Below are 20,933 nucleotides of genomic sequence, written 5' to 3'. Positions count from 1 at the left end.
GGCACAACTGCTTCCATGAAATCTTAGTTCAGTGTTTGGAAAGTCTTGATTTTACCAAAGTTGCCTTAAAACCAACTCTACTGCTCAAAGCAAAGCAGAAACTGGAAATTAAATGGATATGCACTTGGGATATAACTTATTCAGGAAAACAACTGTGATGTCCTGTTCAGAGAGCTTACATATAAGAAAAAGACAGACTTACTATCACTAGACTGTGTGAGCTTGGATATTTTAGGTCCCTTTGTTCCACTTTTATTGAGCACCATTATTTCCTCTCTGTCTTGAGAACCTATTTTGACATCTTCAGACCTGCTATGCTCTCTTCAATCAACCTTTATGACTTCAGAGCACTTAGCCTCTTCCTCAACTTCTCATCTTCTGGTTCTTCTCCCACTCCCCTTTCCCACTCTCTTCACCTGCTTCACACCTCTCCAAATCATAACTTAACAGTGGTCCTTCTCTGTGTTAGGACTCCCTTATTAACATCCTCTCACACCCATAGCCCCTTAGCGCCATGTATTTCTTTGTAAAGCTAACTGACATGTAAATTACTGGAATTTTTTTGTCTCCTTCTAGATAAAATTTTTTGTTGGAAGTGGATTTATTGATCAAAAATGAATGAAATTTTAGTCTTAACTTCTTAAATTATGTATTGTCTGTCTTCTCCAATGTGAGCCCAGGAAAAATAGGGGTATTCTGTGTCTCATTTGCTGCTGCATTATCATCAGTCCCTGGCTCATAAAATAAATCAAACCTAATAATTAAAATAGCTTTGGTGTCTTTGTTGAATCCAGACAAAATATGTCTTATCAGTTATTAATTACTAGTCTACTTGTAGATGAGTATGGAAGTGATGAAGGTAGATGTTGTGTTTCAGAATTTCCCTAAATCTAGAACCTGAGTTTTATTTTATGTCCTCTCTCATAATCCACATGATGTCAATATATATTGCATAGAAAATCTAGTTTCCTTTGCATCAGGTGTTATACATTGTTTTTTTTTTTTTTTTTCATGTAATGGAATTGTATCTCATGAAATAAACAAAGCAGATGTTACTAGCCGAGTTATGAAGATTATTAGTTCCTTAAACTGACATGTGAACCAACCACTGAGAGTGTTTGCTAAAATAGCTGGTTCTCAAACCTAAACCCGGTTTTGATTTTCCTGATATAGAATGTCGTCTAGGAATTCACATTTTGAGAGGCTCCTTTGAGATACCCAAATCCTGACTGTCTAAGAATCACCCCCTCCCCCAGAAAGGCTAATTAATATGAATTTGAATATCTACACAGAACAGTGACCTGCATATGTACCAGCTACTGTCCAGTCTTACTATTAGCTAGGCTCTGATCTGCTCTAAAATTCTTTATAGAAAGGGACCATGATCTAAACTAAAACTATGTACCAGCATATAAGGAAGGAAGTGTGAGGACCTCTTCCTTTGCAGTGGAAAGAACAGACTGTAAGGAAGAGTAGGCATTTTGCCCAGAGTCACATAGCCACAAAGTGTTATGAGACACTCACCATATCTACCTCCAAATACCATTCTCCTTGCCTTCTTCCAGGCTACCTGCCTCTCAGAGAGGTTTTCTCATTTGTAGACTTGTGGGTCCTTGAAAGGTTTAATGCACACTTACCTGTCCAGTGTTAATCAAGTTACTGATCTGCTGCCTTTATTGTTGCATTTTTGCAGGCACCAAGGTGGGGGAAAGCCCAGGCTTCTTGCTGGTTTTGGTTATGCATTTGTTGAAACAACAGGCCTCAGGGAATGAAGATCTCTTTTAGGAGAAAAAAAAGCATGTTCTCCCCCCACACACAAACAACATTCCACATAGTTATCATCTATGGAAAAACACTGCTGAACCTTTGGGCTTACTTGGCCCTTCTCCAAGGCAGGAAACAGCACAGTAAGAGACAAATTTTATTCTGAAGGTCAAGTGCTCTCCTACAAACCACAGCCTGAGACACAGATTTAGATTCAGTGCATTACACATGATCACTGTTGGAAAAAAAAAAGCCTTTGGTAGATGTAATGTTTATGGTAAGCAGATAAGGATATACAAACAAGGTCATCAGGGGTCTAATCCACAACTTGTGAGAGCCATTGAGTGAACTCTCTTCATGCTTGCCCTTTCCTATACTAACTCAATGTTAGAGTTCCATTAACCTGATATGAACAAAGCTAGACACATAAGGCTTTCTTTAGCAGCATGACCTGAAGTGTCAGTATTTTAACTGCTATGTAAAATGACACATGCCTGTAATTGCAGCACTCTGGGGACTGAGGCAGGAGGATCAAGGGTTTAAGCCAGTGTAAGCATAAAAAGTTCTAGTGTAGTGAATCTCAAGCAAATAAAAAGTACTCCACTGAGTAGAAGAGCTAGATGATAGATCTTCCTCTTGTATTCACCTCTGGCTTCCACCCTCTGCTTCAGAGCAGATTTTGGCTGATAGTCTTTAGGACATTTAAGTACTATGTTTAGACATAAAAGCCAGGGAAGGGGCTCTCCAGAGGTCATAAGATTTCTGCCAGACAGGATCTAAAATAAAGATAACAAGTAGTCATTGCCTCTCCACTTTCCCCATGACTATAGCTGGCTGGAACAGAGAGAGAAGAATAATGAGACCAACAATGGGCACTATAGGAAAGAACAGCAGAATTGACTAGTGATGCCTGCCATGAACATGAAGGATGGCTCTATTTTTGACATTCTTGCTCCAAGTCAACAGTTCCTAAGTCTGATTGCACACAGAGTTAACAGGGCACGTTTTTAAAAATACTAATACATGAGGTCTGCTTCAGATAAATTAAGTTCTCCGTAGGTAAGATTCTGGTATTATAGCAACCAGGAATGCTGCTATTCTGCACAACTGCAAATTTTCAGGTGACTGAACTCTGTAGTTCTCAATGGCATGCTATTCTCTCCTATCTGAAAATGCTGATTTATAATTACAGGGGGAAAGCCCAAGAATCCCTATGTTGAAAAGCCAGACTCGGAAAGACAAACATTCTGTGTTCTTTCATATAAGATCTAGATTTAAGCATGTGTGTGTGTGTGTGTGTGTGTGTGTGTGTGTGTGTGTGCATGTAAGAATCATGAAAGCATAAGTGTGACTGTTTGGGAGAGGAAGGGATCTAGTGAAGAGAACAGGAAAGACAAGAAAGGATAATGGGTACATAAATATGAGCAAAGTACACAAATTATGTGTGTGTGTATGTATGTATGTACATATGTATGTTCTAGTGAGATCCATCATTTTATACAATGAACATACACTAAATAAAAACTTTAAATACATGGTATGATGCTGCTTAATACTATTTCTTAGCAAAAATGATACCCTGGGTTTGATCCCCAGCACCAAAAGGGGGGAGATGAAAGTAAGACTACAAAGATAGTTCCATGGATAAAGTGCTAGCCATGAAAGCATGAGGACCAGAGTTCAGATCCCAGATTCCAAGTAAATCCCAGATGATTGTGGTGGCCCATCTTGTAAAGCAGAGACCAGAGAGCCCCAGTGCTAGGAGACTAGCCATATCAGTGAGCTCTGTGTTTAAGAGATACTGCCTTGATGGGGAAATCGTGAGAGAAATTGAGAATTCTTCCCAGCATCAGCCTCAGTGCTCCATATGTTCACGCACATAGGTGCATGTGTGCACACACACTCAGACACACACTCACACACACACACACACACACACACACAAATAGAACAAGAAAATATAGAATCTGTGTTTTAAGGTATTTGCGACATTTTAGATAAATTAATAAATTTTGAATTGCTTTAGGGCAATGCATTCCAATCCTGCTTGCATATTCGAACCTCCCTCCCTGGAAACACTGAAAATAAAATAAGTGCCTAGTTTCAATGCCACACCAATTAAGTCAGATTCTCCAAATGAGAATCTGTAATACTCCAATTAAAACTGAGAACCACTGTTCTGTGTAGTGGGATGCAGAGGCTTTCTATGGAGAATTTTGTTGAAGTGGTTGCAATTCTTTCTTTGGGTTTGGTTGAGTCAGTCACAACAGTTTGCCTTGGCACTACTTAGTAGAATACCTTCTATTTACCAAACTGATTTTCATGCTGGACTCTTATTGTTAGTGACTGTTTGGGGTGGGGTTATGGAATTTTCCCGGACTTTGTAAACATTTGCTAAAATCCATTTGTGAAACAATGTAGAGACGGAATTACCAGGGCTAAAGACTTGCTTCGTCATTGAATTTACCTACGGACCTTCATCCATTTCTATTATTAAAAAAAATTATTTTATTTATTATTAAAATACATGTGTATACATGTACTGCCTGCATGTATTTCTGTTCACCACATGTGTGCCTGGCATCAAAAGGAGGCCAGCAGAAGGTGCCAGATACTCTGGGACTGAACTTGCAGATGGTCATGAGTCACCATGTGGAATTTGGGAATTGAACTCGGGTTTTCTGGAAGAGCAGCCAGTGCTCTAAACTGCTAAACCACCTGTCCTGCCCCTTCCCCAAATCTTCAGATTTCATTTCTTAAAACCATAGTTACTGACAGAAGGATGTAATGTTCACCATGGATGGTGATGTTAACAGAAAGCAAGAGGATTTACCTCTTATTCACGATTCACGACATATTTTTATAGTGTGGTTTTTGCTGCTGCTATTATTATTTGAGTAATTGGTTGTTGTTGTTGGTGGTGGTGGTGGTTTTTGTTTGGTTGTTTTCACATTTTTCTAGACAAGGTCTCAATATGTAGTGTAGGTTGGCCGGCCTAAAACTCACTATGTAGCCCAGTCTGGCCTCAAAATCTCAGTGATCCTTTCTCCTGATCTTCTCAAGTATTGGAATGCCCCTCCAAGTCCAGCTCTCAAAACACATTTCTGAAGGTTGCATTCATTTCCTAACTTTCACTTGAATTTCTACCATTCATGATAAATGTATTTGATTTAAATATTTTCTCTTTGACTGATTGGTTTTCTTTCTTATTTTTTTTAAGTAGGCAAATAATTTTATTAACATTTTCCAAACGTTATTACCAGGTTTCTTCAGCTTAGGCTTGCTGCAAAGAATGAATTGCATATAACAAAAACTGAGAAGAGCTTCAGTGTCCAGGAGTCTTGAGCTTAAAAATATTAGTGAACTAGATTATCTCAAATCATAAATAAAAGAATTTTAAAAAGAAGTCATGATATTAAATAGCAGCTCCTGTAACTTCTGCAAGTCACCTTCTTCAGAAGTTGCCTCAGTTCACTTTGCCTCATTCTTTCTTAGAAGCTACATCAAAATTCTCCACCAGATCTGGAGCTTTATCATCATCATCATCTTCTTCTTCTTCTTCTTCTTCTCCAGTAGCAAGTGGTGCTTTTCTATCCACAGATTATTTGGGCAGAGCTTCAGCCAGTCTCCTTAAATTAGTCAGACTGTCTGCACCAAACTGGTTTAGGATTCTGGAAAACATTTCTGTCAGCTTTGTCTCATCTCATCGTGGCCTGTAATGGTGAAGGTGTGTGATGACAGAGATACCTGAACATTAGAGCTGTTAAAATGATCTCTGTTCCTTGATCTGTATCCATGTTCACCACTTCAATACCAGAGATGTTGTTTACCCCTAACTTCTTTAAAGAGAATGGCAAGTTTTTATTGTCTGTTGTGGCTATTCTGTGAGCCATTTTTCCTACCAATGCACGCTTGCGTCTGCAGTTTGGTGAGTTTTTCCTGGTTCATGATCATTTCTTTCATCTTGTTGAAGAGGAAATGGGACTGGGGAGGTGGGGGAAGAATTTGAGCTCAGAAAGTCTCAGGCAGACCAACTGAGATTACGGTGCACACATGCAAGAACACCGATTGGTTTTCAATATAAACAGAAAGAGCACATTAAGGCCCTAGCTTGGTAGAGGAATAACAGAGAACAATAGCTTGAGGTTGATTTGGAAACATACCTAGCACATCATAAGATTCTAGGTTTCATTTCCAGAACTGGGTGGCGGTGGAGATGAGATTCCCTGAAATAGAGAGGACGAAATCATTTTAAGCAAGCGAGATACTTTGCATGGGTACCTGTTCTGATTCTCATAGTTGAAAGATGGGGCACACAGAGATGATATGTAGCCCTAAGGTTTTACTTTAGCCACTCTTAGCAGTAGAGAAAATGGTAGTCAATGAAAATATAGCACTCTAGAACTGTCATGGAGCTTTTGGATCCACATGGGCACACTCAAATGAAGCCCTGCTTCCAGACCTTTGGGGGAAAACCCTAATCGATAAATGTATCCATTTCCTTTATGGGACCCAACAGGCCCTCCCCCCTGCTGATGCAGCGTCATCAGCGTACACTAAAAACCAGCATTGTGCTTTTGCCAAGAGTCAGTTACCCAGTGAGTAGTGTTTTCCTATATATTTATACTCAGGTGGAGTAGCCTAGGATGTGTTGATCATTTACAAAGGTTAGTCTTAACATTGCCAGGGGATTAATCCATTTTACTTGTAAATGGCAAAAAGAAACCTGCTCCTTTGGGGCCCAGATGTATGACTTTAAATATTTATAGATTTAGTTGGATTGTTTACTCTTAATTCTGGAGCTAGGTATTTACTTGCATAATTACATATTCTACCTTACTTCTGGTCCTATCAAATGTCCTCCTGATGTTTTCCTCTCTAAAGTACTGGTGTGTTGTGAGGAATGATGGAAACATCTGGTCACTGGTCTAGAGTTACTGATGCTGCTGAGAAATGGTAACAAGCTAACGAAGTACCCAATAAAACTGGTGGGAGCTTCAAAACTGGGAAACCTATATTCTAATCACAATTCTGCTACAAATAAGCTATGTGATCATCTCTAAGCCTCTGTTTCCTCATCTATAAAATCAAAAGTAAAAACCTGAATTTTAACACTTTTTCTAGCTATGAGTTATCATGACAGCTTATGAACCCCTAAATCCATATCTACACCACATATAATTCTTAAACCTTCTAGACAATCACCATACAGTATAGCTTTCTGCAGTGACTCTAAAGTTCTACATTGGTGATATCTTGCATTTTCTTTATTCCATTAAAGCCACATACAATTAACAACTACCATGTAGGACAACACAATGTTAAATGGTTAGCTCACAGACAAAGGATATTGTCTGTATTAATGATGTCTTCTAATTTGGGGAAGGGTTGGTTGGTAAAAACTGCTTGGGAATGATTACTTTCTCAGAAGTGGAAGGTGGGGGGGGAATCACATATTCTGATTACATTGAGATTTTCAAGATGCACTCTGTCCAAGTTCTTACTAGTTCCATTAAAAAGGAGAAGGAAGCTGATCATTAAACTAATTTTCCTTTTTTTCTCGTCTTAAATATTAATACAATTTTAGTCATGTAGTGTTAAGCTAAGAAAGCAACATCACTGTACGGCATTTTGAGACAGATACAATAGATTCCACAAAATCAAATGACATCACCTCACATTAATTAAACATTTTTCAAACAAAAAACTTGTTTACCTAATTTTCATTTTTTTCCTTTTCATGTAATAGTTTATTGATCTGTATAGCTTTATGCATTGACTGCATAAAGTTATTAATCCATCAAAAACAAAAATAGGTTCATATTATACAACACATTAGGTTGAAAATCAGCTATAGACCAACACATACTCATTCTTCCTTGACTTAGCCAAGAATTTCTGTCATAGGTTTTAGAGAGTTCATAGCATCCATGGAGTACTTGAAAAAAAAAATAAAAAAGTCCAGTTCCATAAACTGGGTCACGCTGTTGATTTGTGCAATGGTCACATCCAAAATCAGTATTTGACTTATTTTCTCATGGGTGGTACTTGAATATTTTGTAGACATCTGTGTTCAGTGCCACCTAATTAGAAGAAGACACAGCACCCCATTAATTGAAACAGTTCTTTCCAACTTAGCAGAGTTTGCTGTGACTATATACAGGCCTCAGTAATAAACATAGTCTTCAAACTTATCCTTAGAAATTCCTGGATGGCCTTTATTAATGTTCTGCTATTTATTTATTTATTTATTTATTTATTTATTTATTTATACAGTGCTCTGTCTGCATGTACACCTGCACACCAGAAGAGAGCACTAGATCTCATTTTAGATGGTTGTGAGCCACCATGTGGTTCTGGGAACTGAACTCAGAATCTCTGGAAGAGTAGTAGCAAGTGCTCTTAACCACTAAGCCATCTCTTCAGCCCCCATGGCTAAAACTCTTAATAGGATTATTTTCTATTCCAAGATTGTGTTCATTAAGTATCATAACAATAAACGCATTGTCAGACAGTTTCTAAGATTTTAGTCCTCATAGCTTTAATAGAGAGGCAAGGAAACTATTTCACTGTTCTCTTGCAACAGCAAGAAACTAGGAGTTTTTGTTATTAGTTTTTTTGGGGGGAGGGTCGTCTTTATGACTTAAAACTTAGTTCTAAAAAGATTCTTTAGATTCAGTGTTAAATTATTTATAAGGTGAGAACCTTTATTGTTTATTAAATGGAATAATTATTACAAATGAACAATCAGAAGAAGGGTATATTTGTGCTTAATGGCAATATAGTTTTCCTGTCAGCTGCATCTCATCTGCTTTTGAGCAGTCAGTGCTTCTTTTTAGAAAATCTGTTTACATCTTAAAGTTTCTCCTGATGTTTAACATTCCTTTTAAATTATATTAAGGAGTCCTACTAGTAGTGATCTTCCTTTCTTCCTTCCTTCCTTTCTCCTTTCCCGTCTTCTTCCTTTGTTACTTCCTTTCTTTCTCCCCTCTTCTCTATCTCCCCTTCCTTCCCCTTCTTATTCATTCATTCATTCATTCATTCATTTTTAAGGTAGATTTCTCTCTGTGTAGGACGAGCTCTCCCAGTTCATTATGTAGACTTGGTTAGCCTTGAATTCAAAAAGATCAACCTGCTTCTTCTGGGATTAAAGGCATGGACACCATGTCTCTCTCATCCTTTCTTTCTTTCTTCCTTCCTTCCTTTCCCAAAATTCTCTTGTGTCTTTAAAGACCCTGTATTTGTTCTTGAAATTGGCTCTTTATACTACTTTAAGTAAACCAAATCATAATTTGTTTAAAACACCTCAGCTCCACTGAAGGCACCCATAAGAAGAAGCCTGACTTCCAGTTTCCACTGGAAGACTAACTCTTCAACTACAGACATATACCTACAATTTCCTTCAGAGGACTTCTTTATCTCCTTCCATACCATGGGATCTTGAGAAAGTAGGTTACACACACACACACACACACACACACACACACACACACAAGCACAAACACACACAGGTTTCCTTAATGGAGAAGAGGATGTACTCTCTACCAACACATGTGTAAACTCAGCAACTCTTCTAGTAAGGGCCCAAAGCTTGCCTAGGATGTTGGCTTCTATAGTACTTCCCCCCAAGACTTAGTTTGACTTAGGAAATAGGTCTATCCCAGGTTATATGTAAGTCTATACTCACAGAAAAAAAATTTACTACCAACATCAGCTTTTTAAACTTCTGACAGATCATGCTTCTTTCTCAATCTTGCTGCTGCTGTCATCCTGACAGTTCATGGAATCAGACACCTTATAATCTAGCAACACTGAAGTATCTCAATGACAACACCAAGATTCACCCATTCAAGTTATTGGTCCCATCTCACTACTAGACCTTGAATAAAAGTTTTTTCTATATCCCTCTTCCTCTCCTTCCTCCCCGTCTCCCTTTCTCCCTCTTCCTCTCCCTATCTATCTCCTGGCTTTCCCTTTGAGAAATGCTGCTTTACATTCTAGAGTTCCTAGAATGCTAAACCTTAGCCACTAATAGGTCCTTCTAGATAATATAGACACTCTCCTTGGTCCAATTCAAAACAGCAGGTCATCAGAGCAGAAATTTGTGGCCAGCTTCTCTTCAAGAAGTAGACCCATCCTCCATTCATTGGTGCTATTCTTTTTATTTCTTTTTCCCAGTGGGACTTAGAGATTTGACTAATCACCAAACTAACATTGAGGGTTCTTTGTAAGTGTGCAATTTCTAGAAAGCTTCTCTAAGATATCTAGAGAAGAATTTTTGATTCCCTTCTCCCAAGCACCATTTTCCATTGTTTCTTAAAAAAAAAAATCTCTAGAGTTAAGAATTCTAGATTTGCCTAAATAAGTCAAAATAAACAAAATGTTTTACCCCACTGCTGGATTCTCCAAGCTTAAGTTTCCTGTTTGCTACTCTCCCTTACCTCTCCAGTCCAGCATCACATCCTTGGCACATGTCTATTTCTGAAGCCTCTTCCATTCTACACAAATCTCCTGGATAAGGAAAGCTCATAGGCATATATGCATTCACAATGACCACTGATGTTCCCACAACTATTGTTCCAAGATTTAGAGAAGTTGGTGACCTGTGTAGTGTGAATAATCCAGAATAAAATATTCTTCCTTAAAAAGAGCTCGTTATTCTCTTTGTATATCAGCAAATTGATTTCTCACAATATTAATACTAAAAGAGTACTAGTTTATACCAAATAACATGAGTTTCCTGATATCTTGTAACTATCCAGGACCTCTTTTGTTGAGTCTTTACTTAGCTATCTCACAGAATAGTGAAAGTGATTTTACTTAAGTGTGAGAATAAGATTACAGACATCCCACCCAAATGCTAGTAAAAGTTGATGGTCGAATACTGTTGCTACCTGGATTTTTGTGCTCCTTTTGTTTGTTTGTTTGTTTAGTTGGTTTGGTTTTGGTGTTGATTTTGATTTTGATTTTGGGAGACAGGGTTTCTTTGTGCTGCCTTGGTTTTGTAGACTAGGCTGCCCTTGAACTCACAAATATCCACCTGCCTCTGCCTCCCTGAGTGCTGGGATTAAAGGTATGCATCACTATGCCCAGCTGTGACATTAATTTTTTAGGGAAAATTATATATGATGAGAAAAATTGTCCTTAAAAAATAAGGGGCATCCAACAATTGGAGTTGGGAACTCTGTTGCCTGACTTTGGATCCCTTTCCCCTAGCTGGGCTGCCCTTTCTGGCTTTAGTGGGCGACAATGTGCTTAGCCCTGCTGTAATTTGATGTGTCAGAATGGGTTTGTACCCATATGGGGACTTCTTCTCTGATGAGAAGGAAAGAGAATGGGAGGAGCGGTTTCGAGGATGGGACTGAGAGAAAGAATGGGGGATAAGCTCATGATATAAAGTGAATGAATAAATGAAAGAAAAAAATAATCAGTAGTGTACCCCTGGAAGAAAATTAAACAACTTATAGATCTATGGAAAACGGTCTACTTGGAAATAACTTCAAAGCCCAGGTAGTCTTCAATCAACCAAGAAAGATTTTGTGTCATCTCTTCTTAAGTGTTTCTAAAGACAGGAAAGTTGCCTCTAACTATTTGGAAGATGATTTTTTAATAAAAGTTTTCCCCCAATAGGCTTTACTGAATCAAGCAATTCTGTAAATTTCCACAGTTTGTTCTCCAAGAGTCCTCATTAGGTTTGTTGTAATCTCCAATAACTGCCTTGAGCAAATAAATGATGGGGCTGACAGAAACTTACAAATCATAGAACAAAACTCCTAACTGACTCAGAGAGGGCTTATGAATCTATGCCAGCCTGGGATGGGCACATCATTGTCATCTGTTTTTCTTGGTTTTTGCATGCAAATCACTGAGTGACCTCAGCACCAGTGGTAGGGATCTAAGGTTTTCATTTCAACAAATAGTTCTTGAACAGCTGGTTAGGTTCTAGGGTATGCAAAGATGAATCAGTCATAGTCCTTCACTTCAAGTAGCTAACTACTGGGTGATAGAAGTCCAGTATTTTAATCATCACAGTTCAGAAAGGTAAATGTGTAAACAGTCCAATGTTTGGATCCCTAGCACAGCCAAAAAAAAATAGTGCTGCATGTGTATGTTTTGTTGACAATAAGTGAAACTTATAGCTGTTGATACTTTTGCTCATGGCCACTTTGTTGTTATGGGATAATATCAGATTTATTTAAACTAGAAAGAAGGATAAATAGGTATTAATGAACATTATAAGATATTCACTGACCAATTTAAAACTTGTTGCAAAGAAATGAAGTCATAAAACTTCACAGTTGGACTTTAATTTACTGTGTTACCATTCTTTTGTCTCCCTTACTATGAAGAAAAGTACATGATGGCAGGGAAATTTGTCAGTTCCATTAACTATTGCATCTACAGAGCCGGGAGCTAAGCCAGTGAAAGTCAAATAAAGATTTGTTGATTAGATGAAAAAATTAATTCTAGACAAATTATGGTAACACTAGGAAAGATTGGAGACCATAGCAAGAGAATTTGATGTTTTTTAGAGCAGTGGAATAGTTGTCCTTGAAAAAGATATCACTGGAACACATACATGAGTTTAACATGAGGAGTAAGCTAATACAAGAGTGCTACCCTGCAGGCAACTGAAGAGATCTGGTTTTAAAGTGATTCATCTTCCCAGAATACCTAGTTGGTGTGTTAAGGAACCAGTTCAAGGTGGCCTTTCTTGTCCAAATGATATGCTCAGTCTACTAGCTGCACCTAAATCTTCAAGCTTAAGCCAAGGAAGAAAAGTTGAGACCTAAGTTCACTTCCCATGTCAGACTTCCCTCCCCCAGGTAGGATTCTAGGTAGACCGCACTCTTAAGCGTTATGTTACTTGAAACTCCTTTTCTTGTGGAAGCTCTATTCAGGAGGCCATTCCTTCTTGGCATGACTGGCAAGAAATGGGTTCACCATCAGGAGTGAGAAAAATAGCCTGCTATCCACTGTACAGTGCAGCTTGGGCTCTGGACAATGAGAATCAGGCAAAAGCCAATTCCTTCTCTGCAATTTGCTGATTATCACAACCCAGAGTTTAGGACTGTACAGCCCAGGCTGCTTTGCTCCGGTTCTCATCAAGGTAGAATGAATACAGATCCTGACAGGTCAAATCTTCCCCCAGACCTCAGAGGTTGCCTTACAAAGGATCAGGCTTAATCTCTGACCAAGTGTGTAATTTATTAATCTGCAAGGTCATGAATTCTGAGCTCTCAAGGCAGGAAGTGTGGGCATTGTGAGGGGTTCTACAGGTCTGGGGATTCTCTTAAGCCCTGATTGTACTACAGAGGGAAGGATTTTCTGGACAAAAGCTCCTGTCCTCCAGTGAGTGAGCAGACTGGAAGCAGAGACTACGTGTACAAAGGAATGGTGCATTAGGGAAAGAGTAACAGCCTTATCATCATGCTCATGAATTTCTGTACAGCCTGTGAGTAATGACAAGGGCGTTAGAATTAATTATTTCATAAACTGTAGCAAAGAGGAATTGAGATGGGTAAAGAGTTCATCTCAGGATGTTTGCCTGATGTTCACCCACCACTCGGTAGAAAAGGAAAAAAATTCAAACACTACAGGCAATTTCCTTCTACTGGGTCCCTTTCAGAAAGTTTTTGGGATTTCCTAATCTTTTTCTACAGATACCAGAGCTCCTTCACCACCACCCTAAAGAATAAGTAAAATGCAGTGCTTTCCAGACAGCAAATATTTGAAAGCTAATTGGAAATTGTTTGGAAATTTACAATTTCCTATCCTGAGCAGCTGGCTTTTTCTCTGATCCGCTGGACTTCCTGCCAAACAGAAATGGGAAGGGCCTGACTTTCTATAACCCTGACGTTTCATTTGCACAATTCTCTAGCCTTGAGGTCTTGACCCATTACAGTAAATCTAGCTCTAAATTTAGAGTTATTTGGATTTTGAAATACTGTGTTTCATGTCTTTCAGGGCACTGCAAACTACATGGAACTTTGCAGTGAAGGATATTTTAATCACTGATTGTGTTTTATACAACTGCAGGTACCTAGAAAGGAGGCAAATGCCATGAGAAGGAGATAGCTCCAAAGAAAGTTAATTAATAGGGCTACAGAGTCTGCTTTTAACCTCAGGCAGACACTTTGAAGGTCTCTGGATGTGCTAAGAAATTCCCGATGCCCTACTTAGCTTTTTGACTCTTCGTTTTTGGAATGTAATATGAAGGGCTGGAGGAAATAACAAGCCCAACTCTTCCCTAGATACTATTAGTGCCTACTCTGTAATTCTCCATCCCTCCAGTAAAGGTCTCCATTATGCTTTTCCAGCTATTATCTGGAGTGAGGTCATGCATTAGACACATTATCAGTCATTAATACTTTCCCATGAAATACATTTGTCAAATTAGTCTTAACAGAAAATTGAGGCCCCCGGAAAACTAGGCTAGATTTTGTTTACTTAGACCTTTTACTCTTTGATACCTGGTTTTTGGATCATAAGTACTACTTCAAGTGAGTTCATTCACCTGCCAACCAATAGCCTTCTATTTGGAAGAAACATGGGAGGACTACATTCCACTGCATCACAAGCAGGTTGTTGCGTTGTCTCCTTCACTCAGGGAGTCTTTTTTAAAAAATAATTTATCTAATTTTGTTTTATGTGTGAAGGTGTCAGATCTCTTGCAATTGGTGGTACAGACAGTTGTGAGCTGCTATGTGGGTGCTGGCAATTGAACCAGGCTCCTATTTGCAGAGGAGACGGTGCTTTTAACCACCGAGCCATCTCTCCAGCCCCGCCCAGGGAGTCTTAATTGTTAAGTATTACAGTCTTCCTTTAATGAACGTATTTCCTCCCTATCTCCTTCCCACACACTTTTCAGCTGTCTTATCCTTTCCTTGCAGTTTTCTAATGTTCTGTTCCTTCTCTCTCGGGAAAGGAGTATACTTATTTTGATCCCGCTTCTTCTGTACCAGGTCACACAGAGGCAGTCTCTAATCTTCCGTCATGCCCAGCACTCCACTAGTTGTATACTTTCTAGTTGTAGGAGATAAGTCTGTAAAACAGGCACCACGAACAATTAAAACCTGTCTGTTTAAGTGTGATGATGGTGCTGCAGGGATTTTTGCCCTGGTGTTTCAGATTGGGCTTTTGTATAGGGGTGGGAGTTTTCCTAAAACCTTGAAAAGTGAATATAACTTTAATGTCTAAGGAAGAGAAGAACCCTGTACATAACACACAAACCACAGTTTAGACTTGGAAATGAACCTAAGACATGTATGGAATACTCAAATACGAGATAAATGTAGAGGCTAGAGAGGGCTCACAGTTAGGAGTATTTTGTGAAGGCTGTATTTCTTGAAGACCAAATTTGATTACAACACCCATATGTTTGCTCACACTCACCTGTAACTCCAGGTCCAGAGAGGAATCTTACAATCTCTCTTGGCCTCCCTGGGCACCAGGCACCCAGGTGGTACACAGGCATATATGCAGACAAACACCCATACTAATAAAATAAGTTTATATTTTTTTAAAAGATAAGGACAGAAAAAATAGCTTCATACCAGGGAGTGAAGAGGAGACTTTTCATTTGATCCTTTATAGTAGTATTCTCAAAACATTTCTATCAAAATGAGTATCCCCCAATTAATATATATTTATTTATGAACTAAACATATATAGTGATGCACTAATATATCATAAAACTAATATATTTTAAAACATACAAAAAGGTAAGCTACCACTTTAAGTCATCAATTATATACGTGGTACCACAAATTCCTTTGAGAGTCTGGTGAAAACTACATTTCTTATCCTGTCACCAAAAATCTGTGCATGGATAATGTACTTTTTCAAACAGTTTTCAGGGAGGTAGCATAGGCTATAGCATTTCTGAAGTCCATTTTAAAATCTCAATTTAAGTTGTTCTGAATAAACAAAGACACCAAAAGTTTTTGAGTAGCTAGCTGGTCTATAAACTTTTCTTTGGGGACTCTGAATCTGGTTACTGTATTCAAGATGAATTAACAACAGTAGGAGATAACAGAAGCAGAAAGTAAAAACAAAGATACAAGTTTGTAAACTATTTCCATACCTTATGCCAGAAGTAGAGATGTAATAACAATGGTATGTCTGAGGTCTCAAGTTTTAAGTAGGGAAGAGAAGAGCAACGATTATTTGGGATTATAAACTGATTCAAATGACCGTCTACCATTCCAGCACAAGTGATCTGCAGGTAATGAGAAGTGTGAGGATAAAATTTAAGGGGAAAATTGGTTTTGAAATACAGATTGAGAACTAAGAGTAGGGCAGTTATGAGAAGAAATAACCATAGTAGGTATTTGGGTGCCAGGTACCCACATGAATCAGGCACTGTGCAAGTTCTCTAATTAATGTCATTACCACTGTTATTGTCAATGAAAACTTTCTGGGTGGAAGACAGTATGCCAAGAACTTTGTGTGGCACAGTGGATATTTGTCATTTGGAAATGCTTAACATCCAAGTGTCTTTCAGGTTTGGAAAGATGCTCCAATTATGTGACATTTACTGTAAAGTAAGATCTCACATCTCACAGTAGAAGCCAAATGCTCCCTTCTTTTGTCTTTGGATAACTAGTATGTGGGTAGAGGACTTACACTGAGTCAACAAAATGCATTCCATGGAACTTTCAATCAGGAGCAACTGATGCTAAAATGATGAGACAGAACTCAATCACAGTGGTAGTCAGTGTCTGTTGTGGTGAAGGTAATCTGGCCAGGTTCTTCCTACCTATCTCCAAAGTTTGCCTCATGCATTCCTTCACCCATCTGGAAGTCTTTGGCAACTACAGTTAAAGTCTGTTAAGTTTTTATCTGAATAAAGTTGTCTCTGGCTGCCTTTGTGCTACAATGATAGAGTTGAATAGTTTCGATAGAAACAGTATGCCCTGCACAGCTGAAAATATTTACTATTTGGCCATTAGCAGAAAAAGGCTGGCCACCTTTGCTGTGTATCCTTCCAGAAAATAAAGTTTTGGATAAATAAATGCAGAGTTAATTTCTGTTGCTTACAGTCAAGAACTTCAACTGACACAAATGAATTAGCCCATCCAGTCCTTACAACAATATTGCCTATTCCATGTTCCCACTATCCCCAAGCAGAAAGAATACTGAGGTATGGAGAGACTGTCTGCCCATGATCATATTAGCTAGCAAGTGCTACCAATTGACACTGTTGAAATGCCAGTACAGATCTGACACTATCAAACATGAAAAAAATGGAGATGGGCAATTAATGCTTCCAGACCTATTTTGAGACAGTAGGGAAGACAATCATTTTTTCACCCAATTGTTCAGAAAGGCATTCAAATGATCAGAGCTTCAGAAAGAGAGAGTAAAAGAATCAAGACAGCAGTGGCAAAGGTCTAACAGGTTAATCTCTTTCTTGGCTGTTTTCATGCAGCTAATTAGCATGTTGGTTATAGCCTCTGTCAAAAAATTTGACTGACCTCTCAATTCTTGTGTCCTTTGTCAGACTTTGGTTTGCTGACAAAACTAGAATATGTTTGAATTGTGGCCCAGACTATACTATAAGCTATGGAGTTTGAAGTCTGTCTTCTAGGTCTTTGAGTCATACACTGAATTCAGGTGACAGTAGCCAAAGCAACAGTTGATACTAGAGAATATCACAATACAAAGTAACTCCACAAAAAGCTGCACCCTATGAGTGTACCTATATATTGAAATGTGGAACTAGAAAAGATCATCCTGAGTTAGGTAACCCAGAAGCATAAAGACATATGTGGTATATACTCACTTATAAGTGGATATAAGATATATAATATAGACTAAACATACTAAAATCTGTATACCTTCCGAAGCTAAACAAGAAGGAAGTCCCTGAGTAAGATGATCCATCCTCACTCAGAAAGTTAAGTGGGATGGATATCAAAAGATGGAGAAAACAAGAAACAGGACAGGAGCCTACCACAGAGGGCCTCTGAAAGACTCTACCCTGCAGGGTATCAAAGCAGATGCTGAGGCTCATAGCCAACTTTTGGGCAGAGTGCAGGGAATCTTATGAAAGAAGGGGAAGATGAAAGACCTGAAGAAGACAGGAGCTCCACAAGGAGAGCAATAGAACCAAAAATTCTGGGCTTTGGGGTCTTTTCTGAGACAATATTCTAACCAAGGACCATGCATGAAGATAACCTAGAACCCCTGGCAGTAATGTAGCCCATGGCAGCTCAGTGTCCAAGTGGGTTTTCTAGTAAGGAGAACAGGGGTTATCTCTGACATGAACTCAGCAGGTGGCTCTTTGATCACCTCCCCCTTGAGGGATGTTCAGCCTTGCCAGGCCATAGAAAAAGACAATACAGCCAGTCCTGATGAGACCTGATAAGCTAGGATCAGTTGAAGGGAGGAGGACCTCCACTTTCAGTGGGCTAGGGGAGGGTCATGGGAGGAGATGAGGGAGGGAGGGTGAGATTGGAAAGGGACAAGGGAAGGGACTACAGCTGGGATACAAAGTGAATAAACTGTAATAAATAAAAAAACGAAAAAATATAAAAAAAGAAATGTGGAGTCTGCAATGTTTGGTGAGGAAACTCATATGCATGTCCACAAATTATTATTTCACAGGCAACCCACTGTCTTCTCATGTGACTGTTGTGTGTGATCACCTTCATAGTATGTACAGGATTCTGAGCTTTTTCCCAAATGCAAAGACACTGGCTGATAAACCACAGCTTATGGTATCAGGGTGCGATCTAGCACATGTAACCTGTTCCAGAATTACTTGAGTGTGATTCTTTCAAAATGCTGATCATGGTATATTATCTGCAGAGTTTAACTGAGCTAATTAGTAACAAAGGCAGCGAGATTTTTGTTGGAAATATCTGTGAGGAGAAAAATTCAAATTTCAGACTGGTGAAGGAGGCTCCTTGAAGAAAGTCAATTGTAATAGTATTGGACTAGTCTGATGTGTCTGCGTACTCATATATGCATTCACCCTTCTGTTAAAATAAAATACTTCTTCTGTAAGTGAAGTGATAACATTTTGGATTTTTTTTCTTATCACATTGTTCTAATATTGTATTTTCCTTTGTGATTTTTTTGCCCCCAGTAACTTATTTCTATCATAGTTAAAGAAAATATTTTAACATTAACCCTGAAAATTTATGAGGGTCTTGCATATTGTTTCATATGACTGTTCTCCTTGGAATATCTTTTTTATTGTCTCTTGATGCAGTCAGAATATATTCTTAAAGATATCTGAAAGTATACATGTCTTTGCTCTGGGTCAAGCCAAATTCTATAACCACAATATTCTGGCTACTTTTCAGATGAGGGCCTGGATCTACTACCGAAAGAAACTTGTTAAGAATTTTTATTCTTATTTCTTGATTTGCTTCAAACAGTTGAGCCAGCCTGAAATTCACCATTTCAACACCCTCAAATGCTTTAAGACCCAATCACTATGCTATGAACATATTCACCAAATATTGAATCCTTTTCCTAAATGCTTTCCAAGTGAAGTTTCCCTCAGCCTTCTCAGCATTCAAAGAAAGTTTGATGGCCAGTGGTCACTTTGTAGATCAGTTGTTCAGAAGCTGTGCATTTCAGCAGGTCAAGTGCATAGATGTAGTGATAATTCTGGAATTTTGGGTTCTTCTTTAAAAAACAGAGAAATATTAAAAGAATATGTTTTCGTTTTAATCCCAGGTGTGGGGATTATGGAGCTGCTTTGCAGCAGCTGACTATGATTTGCCTCGTGCTCTAGCAGAGGTGTGTTTCTACCAATTACAGATAGTTTCTGCAATTGTATGACATTTGTAATTCTGGTAATTTTTCAGAAGGCATGTAAATTCTAGAGCCCCTATAGGTAAAGTTGGTGGATGCTGGTTGTTCAGGGGATTGGTTGCAGTTTGCTAGTAGTTGTGCTCAAAGAAGAAAGAAATTAGATTCAAGGATCTCTCTCTATGTATCTCCCCTCTCTCCTTCTTTCTCCCCTATCTAGTGATAGCATGTGAAACCAGGGGGATAAAGTGTAGAACAAGCACAAAGTAGCAAAGACCAGCTACAAGCAAAGAAGAAATGAAAAAAAAAATAGATTCAAAAATCTCCTTCTCCCTCTCTTTCCCCTCTCTCATTATTACTTTCCTATCTAGTGATAGGGGATGCAACCAGGGAGATAAAAGGTGAAAGAAAGAACCCATAAAGTAGCAAAGACCAGCTACAAGTAAAGAAATAATAAGAAGAAAGAAATTAGATTCAAGGATCTCTCTCTGCCTTTCTTTGTCTCTTCCCCTTTCCCTCTCTATCCTTCTTTTTCTCCTGTTTCTGTGATAGGTTAAAACTGGACTAGGATAAAGGGTAGAAAAAAAGAAAAAAAAAAAACACAAAGTACCAAAGACCAGGTACACAAAGGTATAAATGATCAGGAACCCTGAACTTGAGGCAATGTGTATAATTTGTCAACTCTAAGAATAAGCATAGCCTGAAGAAACTGAGTGCCAGGAACATGTTTTTAGAATTTGTGGCCAATAGTATATAGTAAATGATTGATGAGAGATTTTGACTCATTTGCTCTAATTCATTGATTTTTCTGTAAAAAATCTTTCAAATTAAGTCTGCTCTTTCCTGACCATATTCAATATTAATAATCCTGAGCCTCTCAAGTCAGATGTTCCTTAAAGATGAACAAATACACATTATGGCAGTACAATGATGTCTCATGTGATCCTAAAGTAGTGGAAAATAGCTCTCCTATTGTTTGCCTGGAAGGGAAGCAAAAATGTTGACAAAATTTATGGGAATATTTCATTCGTCACAAGATTCCCATGTGCTAAGTGGATAACTCTGTCCACAGGCATAACTATAAGATAATATCTCTTTACAGACATTACATGAACTGTCTGAGCTTTGGAGAAGGTACTCATGTCCGTGGATGATATGACCCCTTTGAACAGTAGAAGGGCTAGTGTCTATCCTGGAAATTAATTGGCAGTGTGAGTCCAGGCATGATGATGCACTCCTGTAATCTCAGCATTTAGAAGGAGGAGGCAGGGGGATCAGGAAGGAATTTAAGGTCATCCTTAGCTACAAGAATTTGAGGCCAACATAGATTGCATGAAACCCTGTCTCAAATAAAAAAAAAAAATAGTGATACAGATTGTTGTTTCTCCAAGAAAATGTAT

The 20,933-nt window shown here is 38.5% G+C and overlaps 1 pseudogene; it reads right to left on the bottom strand.

The window, feature by feature from the left end:
• Positions 1–5,245: 5,245 nt before the first annotated feature.
• LOC110542598 (transcription factor BTF3-like) lies at positions 5,246–5,727 on the bottom strand (annotated as a pseudogene).
• Between the last annotated feature and the right edge of the window lie 15,206 nt (positions 5,728–20,933).

The sequence above is a fragment of the Meriones unguiculatus genome, chromosome X (assembly GCF_030254825.1).
Source record: "Meriones unguiculatus strain TT.TT164.6M chromosome X, Bangor_MerUng_6.1, whole genome shotgun sequence".
NCBI classification, from domain to species: Eukaryota; Metazoa; Chordata; class Mammalia; order Rodentia; family Muridae; genus Meriones; species Meriones unguiculatus.
This window is presented reverse-complemented; position numbering and strand designations above follow the sequence as displayed.